The following is a 17,411-nucleotide window of genomic DNA, read 5'->3' on the forward strand; positions in this document are numbered from 1 at the left end:
TATCTACCTTAAAATTTTGTTACTGAAGCAGGATACTTTGCTGTGTCATTTTGGACATTCAGAATATTTTCATATACCACTATTTATTCTTTGTATTAGCTATAGTGTGGAAAGTTGCTACATCATACAGAAACTGACCTAAGAGTGAGGGGAAATTAGACTGGCCAAATATTAGACCATCCAAACCATGGAGGAAGCTTGAATGATCAAAAAGTTTGTAATTTTCTCATGGATTTTCCCAGAGAGAAATACAAGTTATCAGTCTTTCATCAAATTCAAAATGAATATTTCTGGTATGAATGACTTAAAATAAAAATAATTTCACCTAAAATTACATCTGGTGAAATTAGTGATAAAATTTTATTTTTAAAAATCACATCTCTTTTTATATTATTGAAAACTTTAAATATTGTTCCAGGAAAGCTTAGAAATAATGAACTAAAATACTCTCAGTGTACCCACAAGACTCAGTCAGTTAAGCGTCCCTCTCTTGATTTTGGCTCAGGTCAGGATCTCACGGTTTATGGGTTCCAGGCCGATGTGGGGCTCTGCGCTGACAGTGGGGAGCCTGCTCAAGATTCTCTCTCTCTCTTTTTTTCTGCCCTTCCATCTTTCAAAATAAATAAATGAACTTAAAAATATTTTTTAAAAACTTTCAACTGAAAGAAGAAAAAGTTTATTAAATAAATATTGAAGAACAAAATCTTTTTGACAAAATTTAGATGTGAGTATTAGAACTGGGAAAATTTGATTTGGTAGACATTATGGTCATAAAAAGACATGATAGTGGGGTGCCTGGCTGGCTCAGTTGACAGAATATGCAACTCTTTTTTTTTTTTTTAATGTTTTATTTATTTCTGAGAGACAAAGACAGCATGAACGGGGGAGGGTCAGAGAGAGGAGAGTCAGAGAGAGGAGATACAGAATCTGAAGCCGGCTCCAGGCTCTGAGTTAGCTGTCAGCACAGAGCCCGCAGCGGGGCTCAAACCCGCAAACCGAGAGATCATGACCTGAGCCAAAGTCGCGCGCTCTACGAACTGAGCCACCCAGGCGCGCTGGCAATATGCAACTCTTGATCTCAGAGTCATGAGTTCAAGCTCCACATTGGGTGTAGGGCTTTCTTACAAAAGAAAAAAAATTATGGTAGCAAGATCTTCAGTGATAAAATTAGATATGGAGAAAACATGACTAAATCTTCAAAATAAAGAATTGATTCTGATTAAATAATTTCAGAGACACAAAAAGAAAAGGAAAAACATTAGAAATGGTTTTACTTCTTGCTACATATAAAATTAAAAATTTTAATTTATTTTGTATTTATCTGGAGATTTGATAATTGATCAAGTTATCATTCTATTGAAATATCTTTGTTAATAAAAAACATATAATAAAAAATTCTCTAATCTCAAAATAGCAGTATAAAAACTCTTAATTTCTTATTAGATTGGAACATGAATGGGTTAAAAATGTTATTTTTATTTATTAATTTTCTCTTTTGTCTTCATTTCCTGATGACAACCTTGTGAAGTAACTTCAAAATTTACTTTCCAACTACAGTTCAGATGTACAGGGTGAAAAATAGAAGTTTTTTTTTTCCCTATTACACTGGACCTTTTATTTAGTGGAATTGAATTGAATTGGCATTCTAGTCAATCCTGATATTCTGGGACTCTGTGATTTGTTTTTTTCCACATGAGAATTCATGACTATGTAATAAATCATCATAAGGCTGTACCATAATGCATTTGTTACCCCACTGATGTATATTTAAGTCTGGCCAATTTCCCACCAATAAAACAACAGTGTAAGGCACAACACAAATGTATATTTGTTTGGATGTTTTTTAAAGATTTTACTTTTAAGTAATCTCCACACCTACAGGGGGCTCGAACTGACAACCCCGAGATCAAGAGTCATATGCTTCTCCAACTGAGCCAGCCAGGCACCCCACCACAAGTTTTTTTTTTAACCTAAAATTATTCTGACCTACTTTTTCTTTAGTGGGGAAGAAAATTATTAAATATCCAATCCAGTATAAGCTTTGTCTAAATGATCCATTCAGATTCATTAAGCCAGCCAGAAGAGTCCCTGGAGTGAGTCCAATAGCAAAACAGAGTCTTATGCAAGGTAAGTAATCATGGGGGTGACATGTCACCACCTTTGCCATATTCTCTTCATTACGAGCAACTAAGAAATCCCATCCATAGTCAAGGGTAGGTCATTAAAAGGCATGAATATGAGGAAGAGGGGATAATGGGGTGCCTGCCACCTTAGAGTTTATCTGACATAGTTGGAAAGAAAGAAAGTTAAAAAGAAAGATAACATACTTAGAAGAAAAAATGATAAATTGAAAGTACAAATTAAGGTGGCTGGAGTAAGTAAGTCCAAATATAACAGAAAACATAGCCTGGATGAGTTAAATTCAACTGATAAAAGACAGAATGGCTAAAATAGAGACACATGTTAAATATGCCATTTATAAGAGATATATGCAAAAGAAAATGATGCAAGAAGGCTAAAAATATTAACATCAGGGGGCGCTTGGGTGGCTCAGTCCGTTAAGGGTCTAACTCTCGATTTTGGCTCAGGTCATGATCTTGCGGGTTTGTGGGTTCCAGCCCCATGGCGGGCTTCACACTGACAACGCAGAGCCTTCTTGGGATTCTCTGTCTCCCTCCCTTTCTCTCTGCTCTTCCCCAGCTTGTGCTTTCTCTCTCTCTCTCTCAAATAAATAAATAAGCTTAACAAATATATGTTGACATCAGAAAATATACAGCATTACAACAATATACTAACAATACTGGCATAGGGAAAAGTGAATTAAAGGTAAAAAGCAAAGAAGGTAATGTGAAATATCTCATATTAATAAAAGTATAAAACACAAGGAAGATATACTAGTTTTGAACCTTTATGAACCAAACAAAATACAACACAATTCAAAACACAGAAATCAGGCCATTTTCACTGATGGCAATGCAACAAAATTAAAAGAAAATTAGCAGCCATTAAGAGACCCAAACATATTGAAATTAAGAAATACTGTATTAAATGTACATACAGATTTTAAGCTGTAACCTAACGTTAGAAATGTTTTAATATGAAAAAGATCAAGGCCCCTGGATGGCTTAGTCAGTTAAGCGTCTGACTTCAGCGCAGGTCATGATCTCATAGTCCAAGATATCAAGCCCCATGTCAGGCTCTGTGCTGACAGCTCAGAGCCTGGAGCCTGTTTCGGATTCTGTTTGCCCCTCCCCTGCTCATGCTCAGTCTCTCTCTCAAAAATGAATGAACATTAACAAAAGTTTTAATATGAAAAACATCATGTTAGAAAAGGTAACACACCATATATCTCTGGTTCTTAGAGACTGTCTTTTTAGACCTGTGTTCCTCTTGTGCAAGCTGCAATTCTTCCCCTCCCCCCCATCTGCTAGGAGGACTACATCCCTAACTCCAGGGTCCCCTCCTCCAGACTTTCTTTTACATTTCAAGGAACAATGCTAAATATATTTACCCGTTAACCTATTTAATTCTCACACTAACCCTGATGAGAAATCCAGTTTAGAGTGCAAAGTAACTTGCAGAGTACAAGTTGATGAAAACTTCAGCAAGGACAACTAATTTGTCCAGTGTCTCATCCTTTTACAGCCAGGATTTCAAACATAAATGTGTAGAAACCTATGCCCTTTTATGTGTGCAACACTGCAGTTTTGTATTCAGAGGTGTTTTCCCTAGCTTGGATCCTCATGGAAAAGTTTATCAAGATCCTCTGGTGGTGTCTGCGTGGCTCAGTCGGTTGAGTGGTCCAACTCTTGATTTCAGCTCAGGCCATGATCTCACAGTCTGTGGGATGGAGCCCCATGTCCGGCTCCGTGCTGACAGCATGGAGCCTGCTTGGGATTCTCTCTCCCCCTCTCTCTGCCCCTCCCCTGCTCACACACACACACACTCTCTCTCTCTCTCTCTCTCCCTCAATAAATAAATAAATGTTTAAAAAAGATAGTCTATATACACTTAAGTGTACTCCCCTTAAGTATATTCAACCAGTAAGAATTGATTTATAGTATCTCAATACTATTTTTTTTCTGTTCTTTTTTTTTTTTTTTTTTTTTTCTGTTCTGAATAGTGTTAGAAAGAGCATCATTTTTTCTGCAGGCTTTAAATGTGAGAAAGTATTGAATTGGCTGGATCTGACCGAGTAAAAAAATATGCCCTGCTATGTGTCAGTCTAGGAGGACAGATACAGATAAAGTTAGCACAAATTTAACAAGGAATAATAATGTCCCCCAAGCACATGGTGCAGTGGTAAAGCATCAAAACAATTCCCTTTGTTGAGTGACTACTGATGCTTGAAATCACAGACTAGAAACTTTGTTGTTTGAAATTACGTCAAGAAGAATGAAATATCCCACTCTTTGTTGGAGAATCTAAGGCACAAAGAAGCAATCTTGATTTCCAGGCCAGGTGCAGAACTTCAGAGAAGAGGTTTCTGAAGATGACATTCCACCCTGACTTTAACTTTGCAGTTTTCAAAGAAACAGGAACCTGTTCAACTTTGCAGTCCAGACCTGACCTCGCCTCTTTTGTATATGACCCTGCTTTCCTTTGATCCTATCAAAACACTACTTCATTTGAATTTCACCTAAATGTCACCCTCCCCGCAAATCCTGTAACTCATCTTCTCCTTTGTTTAGCGAGACATCCCCTAGTTTCTCCATGTGCAGTCTCTCTCATTGCAACAAATGAGTGAACCTCATTTTGTTTGACTACAGGTGTGTCCCAGATGGTCTTTGGCTGATTGGGCCAGAGCAATTATGACCACGGATGGCCAAGACCCTCCCTGTTATAACTCAGACCTCCATTCAGTAAGAACATGCACATCTGAAATCATTTTGAGTTACCCCTGCTTGAGGCCTCTCTGTCCCTGATTGCATGGATTTTGTGCTATATATGGGTTTTTATGATCTCTCTGGCTCTTCAGGGTCACACTGATTTCTTGAGTAATAGACAGCACAACTTATCCTTGGGGTTAGGGTCCAAAATTCAGTGATATTTTTATTTTTGACCAACTGTCAACCAGCTTCTAATGGTTTGCCTGCTAATGAATTTGCACTGCTCACTGACATCACTTCACAGATGGTGGTTTGGAGTTGTAGTGGCTACTCTGAAGAATTTTGTCATAAATTATATTTTTCATTTTGGAGATGCCTTAGAATGAAAAGGAGGAAAGAAACCTCTTGTAAGGGGATTGTCTACCTTTTCTTTCTTTTTTTCTTTTCCTTTCCTCTCTTCCTTCCTTCCTTTCTTTCTTCTTTCTTTCTTTCTTTCTTTCTTTCTTTCTTTCTTTCTTTCTTTCTCTGTCTCTCTCTCTTTCTTTCTTTCTTTCTTTCTTCTTTCTTTTTCTTTCTTTCTTTCCCCAACCTAGGGAGAGCGACAGAGTAGGAAGCAGAGAGAATCTCAATCTCCACACTCAGTGTGGAGCCCAACACAGTGCTCGATTCCATGACCCTGGGATCATGACCTGAGTCAAAATCAAGAAGCTCACCAACTGAGCCATCCAGGCACCCTGGGGTTGTCTATCTTCTCTGTATAAAAGAGATTTCTTTTAAGGAAGACTCCCTCCTTCCTCAAACAGCCTTCATTTCCATTCTTATTCTTTGATTTGATAAAATTGCCAAGAGCCTAAGTTACTGTTTAAACTGGTTGTAACCACTCAAGTGTGCATGTGTGTGTGTGTGTTTGTATTGAAATGAGTTTTTCTAAATCTAAACTTTTTTTCTCGCCTTGCAACAGAAAGATTATTAACCTGTCTCCAATGATAATTTTGTATTTGCCTAAAGCTGGTTCTAACTCACTTTTTTCCCCTTCTGTCCTCACCCTCTTCCCCTTACTTGAGAAATTTTAAAGGTGGGTTAACTAGAAAAAAATAATTCTGTTCCCATCTATGCAGTCTAGGAATACCTAGTCGATGTAAATAGTCGACGTAAATAATCAAACATCTTTAAAAGAAAGAAAAAGTAAGCTGTGTTTTATTGTATAAAATTAATGCTAACACTATATTTTAACTTTTATAGGACTAAAATTAAAATTCTCATGCTTTAATTTATCTAAATTTTTTATATTAGCCTTTTATAGGACTAAAATTAAAATTCTCATGCTTTAATTTATCTAAATTTTTTATATTGGCCTTATGAGTCAAAATAAATTGCATTTATTTTATAACTGGAAATTTCTACCTCTTGACACCCTTCATCTATTTTGCTTACCTCTTAACCACACTCCCCTCTGGCAACCACTGCTCTGTTCTTTGTGTCTATGAGTTTTGTTTGTTTGGTTATTTATTTATGTTTATTTATTTTTGAGAAAGAGACAGACAGAGTGTGAGTGGGGGAGGTGGAGAGAGAGAGGGAGACATAGAATTCAAAGAAGGCTCCAGGCTCTGAGCTGTCAGCATAGAGCCCGAAGCCTGACTCGGAGCTTGAATTCATGGACCATGAGATCATGACCTGAGCTGAAGTTGGCTGCTTAATGGATTGAGCCACCTAGGTGCCCCAGATGGTTGGTTTTTTTAGATTCCACATATGAATGGGATCATATAACATTTGTCTTTCTCTGTCTGACTTATTTCACTTAGCATACAACCCTCAAGGATCATCCATGTTGTCCCAATTTGCAAGATTTCATTCTTTTTTTATAGCTGAGTAGTACTCCATTTTGTGTGTGTGTGTGTGTGTGTGTGTGTGTGTGTGTACACCACCATTTCTTTATCCATTCATCTATTAACAAACACTTAGATTGTTTCTATAGCTTGGCTATCATAAATAATGCTGCAATGAACGTAGGGGTGCATATGTCATTTCGAATTAGTGCTTTCGTTTTCTCTGGATAAACACCCAGAAGTAGAATTGCTCGAGCTTATGGTAATTTTGTTTTCAATTTCTTAAAAGACTTTATTTTTTTTTAATTTTTAAATGTTTATTTATTTTTGAGAGAGAGGGACAGAGCTTGAACAGAGGAGGGGCAGAGAGGGGAAGGCACAGAATCTGAAGCAGGGTCCTGGCTCCAAGGCTGTCAGCACAGAGCTCCATGCACGGCTCAAATTCACAAACCCTGAGATCATGACCTGAGCTGAAGTTGGATGACTAACATTCTGAGCCACTCAGGTACCCCTGTTTTTAATTTTTTGAGAAACCTCCATATTGTTTTCCATAGTAGCTCCAGCAATTTACATTACCACCCACAGTGCACAAGGGTCCCCTTTTTTCCACATTCTCACCAACACTTGTTATTTCTTGTCTTTTCTCTCTCTCTCTCTCTTTTTTTCCTTTTTATTTTTAAGTAAGTTCTGTGACCAATGTGGGCTTGAACTCATGACCTGGAGATCAAGAGTCACATACTCCACTGACTGGGCCAGCCAGCTGCCCCCTTTTTTTAAATTAGTGCTTCAATAGCAATTTTTTAAATTTAATTTTTATTTTATTTATTTTAATTTATTTTTTAAAGTAATCTCTATACGGACGTGGGGTTTGAATTCATGACCCCAAGATCAAGTCTCACATGCTCTACTGACTGAGCCAGCCAGGCACCCCTCTTGTCTTCTTGATAATAGTCATTTTAAAAGATGTAAGGTGATATCTTATTGTAATTTTGATTTACATTTCTCTGATGATTAGTGACATTGAGTATCTTTTCATGCGTCTGTTGGCCATCTATGTGTCATCTTTGGCAAAATGTCTATTCTGATCCTTTGCACATTTTAAAATCAGATTGTTATTTTTTTGTATTGCATTGTATAACTTCGTTATATATTTTGAATATTAACCCCTTATTAGATAGATGATTTGCAAATATTTTCTCCCATTCAGTAGGTCACCATTTCATTTTGCTCATGGTTTCCTTTGCTATGGAGAAGATTTTCAGTTTGAGGTAGTTCTACTTGTTTATTTTTTCTTTTGTTGCCTTTGATTTTGATATGAGATCCAAAAATCATTGCCAAGACCAATTTCAAAGAGTTTACTGCCTATGTTTTATTTTTTTCTAGACATTTTATGGTTTTAGGTTGTGTATTCATGCCATTAACCCAATTTGAGTTAATTTTTGTGTAGAATGGAAGATAGTAGTCTAGTATAATTGTTCATAGTGGTTTCTTATAAGCCTTTTTTAAAATTTTAAGTTAAGATTTTTTAATGTTTACTTTTGAGAGACAGAGTATGAGTGGGGAGGAGCAGAGAGACAAGGAGACACAGAATCTGAAGCAGGCTCCAGGCTCTGAGCAATTAGCACAAAGCTTGACATGAGGCTCAAACCCCTGAACTACGACATAATGACCTGAGTTGAAGTTGAACACTTAACCGACTGAGCCACCCAGGTGCCCATCTTATGAGCCTTTGTATTTGGTAAGTTGCATTTCCATTTTCATTTGTCTCAAAATATTTTTTGATTTCTCCTTTTAGTTCTTTATTGACTCATTCGTTGTTCAGTAGTATGTTGTTTAATTGTGATTTTTCCAGTTTTTCTCTTGTAATTGATTGCTAGTTTCAGACCATGTGGTTGGAAAAGATGCTTGGTATGATTTCAGTCTTCTTCAATATATTAGGACTTGTTTTGTGAGCTGACATATTATTTACTCCGAAGAACATTTCATGTGCACTTGAGAAGACTGTGTATTCTACTGCTTTTGGATGGAATGTTCTGTATATATCTATTGAGTCTATTTGGTTTAACGTGTCTTTTAAGGCTGATATTTCCTTGGGGTGCCTGGGTGGGGCAGTAGGTTGAGGACCCGACTCTTGATTTCAGCTCAGGACATTATTCCAGGGGCACGGGATCATGCCTCACATTGGGCTCCACACTGAGCATGGATTCAGTGTGGGATTCTCTCCCTCTCCCTCTGCCCCTTTCCCCCACTTGCATGCTCACTCTTTCTCTCTTAAATAATTTAAAAAAACACATAATTTCCCAAAAAACCCACATAATTTTTGAAAAATATATTTTCAAAAAAACCATATTTCCTTACTGAGTTTTCTCTCTGGATGATATACCCACTGATGTAAGTGGGGTATTAAAGTCCCCTACTATTATTTTATTGTTGATAATTTCCTTTAGTTCTGTTAATATTTGCGTTATATATTTAGGTGCTACTATGTTTGGTACGTATTTACAAATGTTATATCCTTTTGTTGGATTGACCTCCTCATCATTATTCCTATCTTTGTCTTTTATTATAGACTTGATTTTAAAGTCCATTTTCTTTGCTATAAGTACCCCAACTTTCTTTTGGTTTCCATTTGTATGGAACATCTTTTTCCATCTCTGCACAGTATGTCTTTGTGTATCCTTACATCTGAAGTGAGTCCCTAGTAGGCAGCATGTAGGTGGTTCTTGTTTTTTATCCATTTGACCGCTCTGTTTTTTTTTCTGGGAATTTAGACCATTTAACATTTAAAGTAATTATGGATAGTTAAGTACTTATTACCACTTGTTTGTATTCGTTTGTAGTTCGTTTGTAGTTCCTCTTTGTTTCTTTCTTCTTGCTCTCTTCCCTTGTTTTTAAATTATTTCCTTTAGTGTAATGCTTACATTCCTTTCTTATTATCTTCTGTGTATCTATGCTGGGTTTTTGCTTTGTGGTTACCATGAGGCTCACATATAACAGTCTATATATATATACATATATATATATATGTCTATTTTAGGTTGATAGCAACTTAAGTTTGAATACATTCTAATACTCTGCATTTTTACCACCACTCCCCATTTTATGTTTTTGATATCACATTCTACATCTTTTTATTTTGTGTATACTTAATTTATTTTTGGAATTATAGTTATTTTTTACTACTTTATTTATTTTATTATTTTATTTTATTTTATTGAGAGAGTGGGAGACGGAAAGAGAATCTCAAGCAGGCTCATGCCCAGTGTGAAGCCCGACATTGGGCTTGATCTCATAACCATGAGATCATGACCTGAGCCAAAATCAAGAGTTGGAAGCTTAAATGACTGAGTCACCCAGGCACCCCTACTTTTTTTAACTTTTATAGCAAGCTTTGTAAATAATTAATCCACTACCTTTGCTATATGTTTACATTTACTAGTGAGATTTATACTTTTCTAAGTTTTCTTGTTACTATTTAATGCCCATCCTTTTCAGCTTAAAGAAGTCCCTTTAGGGGTTCCTGGTTGGTTTAGTCAGAAAAACATGTGACGCTTGATCTCCAGGTCATGAGTTCAACCTCCACATTGGGTGTAGAGATTATATAAATAAATATTTTTTAAAAAAGAAGTCCCTTTGGGACACCTGGGAGACTCAATTGGTTATGTGTCTGACTTTGGCTCAGGTCATGATCTCATGGTTTGTGAGTTTGAGCCCTACATTGGACTCTGTGCTGACAGTACAGAACCTGCTTCAGATTCTCTGCCTCCTTCTCTCTCTGCCACGCCCCTGCTCACTTACTCTGTCTCTGTCTCTGTCTCTCTCATATATAAATAAACATTTCAAAAAAAAAGTCTCTTTAACATTTCTTGTAAAGCTGGTTCGGTGGTGATGAACTCCTTTAGCTATTGTTTGTCTGGAAAACTTTTCATTGATCCTTCAATTCTGAATGATAACTTTGCCAGGTAAAGTATTCTTGGTTGGACATTTTTTTTTTCTTTTCAGTACTTTGAATATATTGTACCACTCCCTTCTGGCCTTCAAAGTTTCTACTGAAAAATTTGCTTATAGACTTATAGAGGTTCCTTTATATGTAACAATTTGGTTTTTTCTTGCCACTTTTAAGGTTCTCTCTTTAACTTTTGACATTTTCATTATAATGTATATTGGTGTGGCTCTCATTCATTTTCTTTGAAAATCTCTGGTTTTCCTGGATCTGTTTCCTTCCCCACATTAGGGAACTTTGCTTTTTTGCGGGAGTAGGGAGGATACTTTTCATCTATTATTTCTTCAAATAAGTTTTCTGCTCCTTCCACTCTCTCTTCTGCTCAGATCCCTATACTGTGACTATCATATGTGACTATGCTTGATGTTGTCCCATAGGTCCCTGAAGCTATCTTCACTTTTTAAAATACTTTTTTTTCCTGCTCTTTTTAGGTGAGTTCCACTGCCCTGTTCCACTGCTCTGAATCTCCACTGATCTGATCACTGATCACTTTTTCTGCTTCATCTAGTCTGCTGTAGAACTCTTCTATTGTATTTTTCAGGTCAATTACTATATTCTTTAACTCTCTAATTTCTCTTTGGTACTTTCTTATATTTTCTATCTCTTTGTTGCAGCTATCTCTATTTCATCCATTCTTCTCTTAAGTTCAGTAGGATCTTTATAACAATTACTTTGAATTTTTTTACATTTTTAAATGTTTATTTATTTTTGAAAGACAGAGACAGAGAACAAGAGAGGATGGGCAGAGAGAGAGGGAGACACAGACTCTGAAGGCTGAGCTATTAGCACAGGGCCTGATGCGAGGCTTGAACTTGTGAACCACCAGATCATGACCTGAGCTGAAGTTGGACACTTAACCAACTGAGCCACCCAGGTGCCCCATATGCCAATTACTTTTAACTCTATCAGGTGAATTACTTGTCTCCATTTCACTAGGAGGTTTCATCTTGTCCTTTCATTTAGAATATATTCCTCTGTTTCCTCATTTTGCATGACGCTCTGTGTTTGTTTCAATATATTAGGCAAAACAGCTACTGCCCCAAATCTTGAAGGAGAGCATTGTATAGCAGATGAACCTTATTGTTCAACCTCACTCTGGCCCTTGGCTGTCTCTTGAACCTGACTTTTTTTTAAGCTTATTTACTTATTTGAGAGAGATAGAGAGACCATGGGAGAGGCAGAGAGAGGGAGAAGGAGAGAGAGAATCCCAAGCAAGGATTCTCTGAGCTGTCGGCACAGAATCCAGTGTGATACTTGATCTCACAAACCGTGAAATCATGACCTGAGCCAAAATCAAGAGTTGGACACTTAGCCAACTGAGCCATCCAGGTGCCCCAAACCTAATTTATTCTTGATAGGTCCCACCTGACGAGGGTGTGTCAAGACCTACCAGTGTTCCAAAAGAAGGGATTTCAGTCAGCATCTAGTTTTAAGCTGCTTGGAAACCACTCTTAAGCAGCAGCTTTAAGTCATGCAAATATGCACAGTCCTGTGGGACCACAATAATAAATCCTGTTGGCCCCCAGGCAAGGGATCTGGAGGTGACAGTTGCAAAAATCAGGGCTTCAGATAAGTGTATAAGTTCCTTTCTGGGTGGTACCAGCAAGCGATGCCAGGGCTGAGGGAGAGGGCACAGATGGTGTCCCCTGTCGTATCTTCTCTGAGAACCTCTCCCTGGCCTCTAGATGTGTGACAGACCTGCAGTTTGCCCCTGAAGCTAAAGCTCTTAGTCAAGTAAATAGGCCCCCTTTTTTAAAGATTTTATTTTTTAAAATAATTTCTATACCCAACGGGGGGCTTGAACTTACAACCCTAAGAAAGAGAGTTGTATGTTCCACTGATTGAGCCAGTCAGGCACCCCCATAAACAGGCCCTTTTACAGGGAGACTGGGGAGTGTTTCAGTCTGCTGTCTGTGTAATACCCTATGGGTGGCATCCTGTCAAGAATTGTCTCTGATTGGGGTGCCTGGATGGTTCAGTCAGCTGGGTGTCCAACTTCAGCTCAGGTCATGATCTCACAGTTCCAGCCCCGCGCTGGGTTCTGTGCTGACAGCTCAAAGCCTGGAATCTGCTTCGAATTCTGTGTCTCCCTCTCTCTCTGCCCTACCCCACTTGTGCTCTCTGTCTCTCATAAATGAATAAATGTTTTAAGAAAATTTTAAGCATTATCTTTGATTATTATAGCCCTGTGGGAGCCAGGAATGCATGCCTGCCCCCAACCACAGCCACCAGAGCCAGGTGATCGAGCAGCATCCCCTGTGTGGACTGCATGTGCCTGCCAGTTTTCACGGGAGCCTGGAAGCATTCCCTTTCAGCACGAGGCTGGGGAATGGCCACAAGCACCATCACGATAGAGGGAGAGCACAAAAATGGTGCCTCTCAGCATGTAAGTCCCCAGAGAGAGTTCCAACAGCATTCTGCCCCTCTGGCATATGCTTTAAGATTAGCAAATTAATCTCCTTCACATACAGTCCAGGTGCTTTTCAAACTACTCCTTTAGTGCTTATCCTTGAGACAAGTGAGTTTGTGCACAAGCCCTTTACGAGAAGTATGTCAGTTCCATATAGACTTTTGAGTCTCCTGGACATGAACCGCGTTGGTTTTCAAAGCCAGACATATTGGGGATTCGTCTCTCAGTTGCAGGTCTCAAGGTTTGGGGTGGCTGACGTGGGACATGAAGTCTTTGCTTCTCAGAGCGAAGCTCCGGGTTTGTGAGATCCCTCCCTAATGTGGGGGGTGGGGCTTTTGGCAAGACTGCATCTTTGCCTCTCCTACCCCCTCCCAGGGTGGCCTTTTTCCATTTGTTGTAAAGGAGCTACGCAGCTAGCTGTCAAGTCCTTTTCCAGGGGGACTTATTTCATAGTAGCTGTAGATTTGGTGTGTCTATGGGAGGAAGTGAGTTCAGGAACTTCCTATAATGCCATCTTGCTACAGTTTCTTTACTACAAATTGTTACATGGATGATAATCTTTCTATTTTTCTATTTTCCCCAGTCTTTTAAAAATTATAGTTGACACACAACATTAAAACATAAGTTTCAGGTGTACAACAGAGTGGACAAGTCTATATACTCTGCTATGCTACAAGTAAAGCTACCATCTGTCACCATATAACACATTACAGTGCTATTGGCTGTATTCCCTATGCTGTCTTTCATCGCCATGACTTCTTCATCCCATAACCGGAAGCCTGTATCTCACATTCCTCTCACCCATTTTGCCTATTCCCCTCCCCACCTTTCTCTCTGGCAACCATTAGTTTGTTCTCTGTATGTATAGGCTGTTTCTGCTTTTTTTGTTTGTTTGTCCATTTGTTTTGTTTTATAGATTCCACATATAAGTGAAATCATATGGTATTTGTCTTTTTCTGTCTTGCTTATTTCACACAGCATAATACCCTCTTAGGTCCATCCATGTTATTGCAAATAGCAAGATCTTATTCTTTAAAACAAAACACAACACAACAAAACGAAAACAAGTAACTACCACACACATTTTGTCTTTGTATGTAGGAAACAAATTTAGTCACTAAAAATGCAAAAAAAAGAAGGATCTCATTCTTTTAACTGCTGAGTAATAATTTCATTGTATATATATATACTACATTTATCAGGGGATACTTAGGTTGCTTATGTATCTTGGCTATTGAAAATAATGCTTCAATAAATATGGATATATTCTTTTTAAAAAAAGAGTTAAACTAAGATTTGGGTTTTCATTTTGGAAAATGACCAAGTTAATATGTGCATAGATATCAGAAGTTCTTTTTTTAAAAAAAATTATTGTCAAATTGGCTTACATACATCATGCAGTGCTCATTCCAGCAAGTGCCCTCCTCAATGCCCATCACCCATTTTCCCTTTCTCCTGCCCTCACCCCCATCCACCCTCAGTTTGTTCTCTGTATTTAAGAGTCTCTTGTGGTTTGCCACCCTCCTTCTCCGTTTGTAACTTTTTATTTATTCAGATGTTCTTTTTAATCACCAAAATATTATACTAATTCTTTGGACTTCTGGGATAGTCTTGAATAATTTTGAGCAGAAATTCTTCACTTTTAAATTAAGTTCCTGGATGCCTGGGTGGCTCAGTTGTTAAGTGTCCAACTTCAGCTCAGGTCATGATCTCACGGTTCTTGAGTTCGAACCCCACATCAGGCTCTGTGCTGACAGCTCAAAGCCTGTATCTTGCCTCAGATTCTGTGCCTCCCTCTCTCTCTACCTCTTCCTTACTCACACTCTGTTTCTCTCTCTCTCAAAAATTAGTGAACATTAAAAAAATTTTAATGATAAAAAATAAATTGAGCTCCTTAGAACTCACTATTCTTTATTGCTGTGGCTTTTAAATATTTATAATAAGTATATCTTGAGTTTTAAAAATTATGACTTTTGTTCATATATTGCCTCCTCTGATAATTCTTTTTGATCTTGTCTTTACCGTATTAAACAGTATATTCAGAATAGTAAAAATATTGGGGCACTAGGGTGACTAAGTGGGTTAAGCATTGAACTATTGATTTTGGATCAGGTCATGGTCTCATGATTTCATGATCTCATCATGGTCAAGAGATTGAGCCCCAAGGCGGGTTCCAAGTTGGGCATAGAGTCTTCATAAGATTCTCTCTCTCCTTCCCCCCTGCCCCCTCCCCCCAAAAGGAATAGCAAAAATACTAAGATGTTTTGTTCTTACAATATTTTGAGGGTTCTTGGAATGTCCATCAGGTAACACAAAAATTTGCTCCTTTGCCTTACAAAAAGGAAAAAAATTGGAAATAATTGTTTGTTTTGTATTCTTCAAATTTTCCTTAAATTATGTGAGAGCTTTTCCCTGCACAAAATAGTAAATACTAATACTACTAATATAAAGAAAAAACTGGAAAAAAGGAAAAATCCATGCTCTTTATATTTTTTATCCTTGTATGCTATCAATATTTTTTAACTGAAAAATTTTTTTTCTAAGTTTAATTTAAATTCCAATTAGTTAAGGGCATCTGGGTGGCTCAGTCAATTAAGCGTCTAACTCTTCATTTTGGTTCAGGTCATGATCTGATAGTTGGTGGGTTTGAGTCCCATGTCGGGCTTTGTGCTGACAGTGCAGAGCCTGCTTGAGATTCTCTCTCCCTCTCTCTTTGCTCTTCCCTGTTCTTTCTCTCTCTCAAAATAAATAAAATTTAAACATTAAAAAAAAATAAATTCCAGTTAACATACAGTGTAATATTACTTTCAGGCCTATGATATAATGGTTCAGCACTTCCATACAACACCCAGTGTTCATCACAAGTGCCCTCCTTAATCCCCATCACTTGTTTAACTTATCCCTCTACCCCCTTCCCCTGGTAACCATCAGTTTATAGTTAATAGTCTATTTCTTGGTTTGCCTATCTCTCTCTCTTTTTTTCCCCTTTGCTCATTTGTTTTGTTTCTTAAATTCCACATATGAGTGAAATCATATGGTATTTGTCTTTCTCTGAATGATTTGTTTCACTTAGCATTGTAATCTCTGGTTCAATCCATGTTGTTGCAAATGATAAGACTTCATTTTTTATGGTTGAATAATATGCCATTGCATATATATTCCATATACTCTCAATTTTCTATAATGTGCACATATTATTTTTATTTTTTAAGTTTATTTATTTATTTTGTTTTGAGAGAGAAAGAGAGAGAGAGCGCAAGTGCAAGTGGGGGAGGACAGAAAGAGAGAAGGAGAGAGAGAATCCCAAGTAGGCTCCACACTGTCAGCATGGGGCCGGACACAGGGCTTGAACTAACAGATGTGAGATCATGACCTTGAATCAAAATCAAGAGTCAGACGCTTAACCAGCTGAGCCACCCACAAGCCCCTGGGCTTTATTTATTTATTAAAAATCAATATTTTTAAATGTTTATTCATTTTTTTGAAAGAGAGAGAAACATACAGACAGAGCGTGACTGAGAGAGGGGCAGAGAGAGAGGGAAGCATAGAATCCGAAGTAGGCTCTGAGCTGTCAGCACAGAGCTGGATGTGGGGCTTGAACTCGTGAACCATGAGATTATGACCTGAGCTGAAGTGGAGGCTTAACTGACTGAGCCACCCAGGAGTCCCTGGGCTTTATTTTTTAAAATTTATTTATTTCATATTATTTTTATTATAAAAAGAAATCATTTTAAAAGAGGTATTACCTTTTCAATTAGAAAGTTAAAGAGACTAGGTGTCAAACACATATTTAATTTAAATTGCTTTGTCTGAGTCTGTCTTGGTAAGCCAACAGCTGGGAGACACCCAGTAAGAAAATGAGAGTCAATCGGTAGGGATAATTTTTGGACTGTGGAGAAATGGCTGGAGCAAGGAGGGGCTGTGGGAATCTGCAGTTGTAAAGAGGACTCTGGGCTCTGGAAGGTAAAGGTTGTTAGGGGAAACTCTTGGGAAACTTAATTTTTGACAGGCAAATGAATCAGAAAAAACGGCTGTGGATACACCACAGAGCAAGTGGATGCTACAGTGCTTCTGGCATGCAAGGGAAGACAACGAGAATGTCTGGAAGTTGGTGTTTAGGACAACTTACCCAACTGTTTTACTGGCTGTGCTCACCAGGGATGGCTAGGTCTTTCTTTCTTTTTTTTTTTTTTTTAAATATTTTTATTTATTTCTAGGAGAGAGAGAGACAGCATGAGCAGGGGAGGGTCAGAGAGAGAGGGAGTCACAGACTGAAACAGGCTCCAGGCTCCGAGCTGGCAGTCAGCACAGAGCCCGACGCGGGGCTCGAACCCACGAACCGC

Source organism: Hyaena hyaena, unplaced genomic scaffold (assembly GCF_003009895.1).
Source record: "Hyaena hyaena isolate Hyena2069 unplaced genomic scaffold, ASM300989v1 scaffold_469, whole genome shotgun sequence".
NCBI lineage: Eukaryota > Metazoa > Chordata > Mammalia > Carnivora > Hyaenidae > Hyaena > Hyaena hyaena.